This window comes from Palaemon carinicauda, chromosome 45 (genome assembly GCF_036898095.1).
Source record: "Palaemon carinicauda isolate YSFRI2023 chromosome 45, ASM3689809v2, whole genome shotgun sequence".
In the NCBI taxonomy this organism is placed as follows: domain Eukaryota; kingdom Metazoa; phylum Arthropoda; class Malacostraca; order Decapoda; family Palaemonidae; genus Palaemon; species Palaemon carinicauda.
In genome coordinates this window covers 17,550,008-17,551,523 of record NC_090769.1, presented here as the reverse complement: position 1 = coordinate 17,551,523, position 1,516 = coordinate 17,550,008, and positions in this window count along the sequence as shown.

Below are 1,516 nucleotides of genomic sequence, written 5' to 3'. Positions count from 1 at the left end.
GAGAGAGAGAGAGAGAGAGAGAGAGAGAGAGAGAGAGAGAGAGAGAGAGAGAGAGAGAGAGAAACTACGAGTGTATAGAGACCTTCAAAGTGCTCTTTAAAAACAAGTTTCCGTGAAATTTATAAAGTGAAATTCCACAGAGACCAACCACAAATATTGAGAACTTTTGCCTTTGACATTTTCACATTGACTGACCATCCATTGTAACTGACGCAGACGTGGCATACTTATATGCAGCAATCATTTTGAGTCTAATCTTCATCATACTATTATTAATAATAATGCTGCTGCTGTTGATGCTGATAATCTGCTTGTAGGTCTGAATAATAATAATAATAATAATAATAATAATAATAATAATAATGAATAATAATACCAATAACAATAATAATAATAACAACAATAATAAAAATAATAATGAATAATAATAATAATAATAATAATAATAATAACAATAATAATAACAATAATCAAATTTATTACTAATATCATTATTATCATCAACATTTTTATCGCCCCCCAAAAAAACAAAATAAATTATAACGAAAGTAAATTTACATGAGCTCAAAATTGCATTTTAACAATGGCAGGAATTAGTCAAAGCTGTAAGCGTCCTTAAGCTTATAAGAAGAAACATCCATTTGAACAGAAAACTAAACTAATTTCTGATATGGCTAACGCAATGCCCTTTTGTTCTTTTCTACTAATCTAATAAAAAAGATCTCTATAAAGAACATCTGATGAAAAACCTGCATATCTTACAATGCTTGAGCACTTTATATCAGCCAACCCTCGAAGTTTAATTAAATGATCCAAACTTTCATAAACCAACTATTGGGAATATCTGGCTGTCAGTTTTTCCCCTCAGAGATGAATTTATAGCCTTATCAAGCTCTTTCCCGCTGCGACCCTTAGTCATCGACACCCCACAAAGCCCTAAATTCTTCCCAACCACAACCCTCAACTTCCCCAGCCCAAATACCTATATTCATTCTCTTATCTCTCTCCCAAATTAAGCATTTCCAATTCTTGAAACATTCGTCCACACTTTCCCGTCAAAGCACTGACACAAGTTTCACTGGTCATCTACATTCAAATTTATATTCAATTTCCCAATTCCTCTCAGCAGCCTTAAATCAATTACAGTTGACGATAATAGCTTTTGCATGTTTTAGATTTTCAAACCAAATCATTTCCAACTTGTCTGTATACGACAAGAATCTGATAATTCACAGTGAGAGAGAGAGAGAGAGAGAGAGAGAGAGAGAGAGAGAGAGAGAGAGAGAGTGAGAGATATGGAATGTATACAAAAATGACCCCTCTCAATTATAAACATAGTTCAATATATTATTTTATAATGGCATGAGGAAAACCAATAATGTCTCTTGATGATAAAGTTCTTTAAAAACAGCAGATTTTGGAACATGGCAGGTACAGGTCATAAACCTACCTGGTTTATTACTTGATTATATATCAATAGTCACTGTTTACTTTTCTAGGGAGTAGAGGAATACAT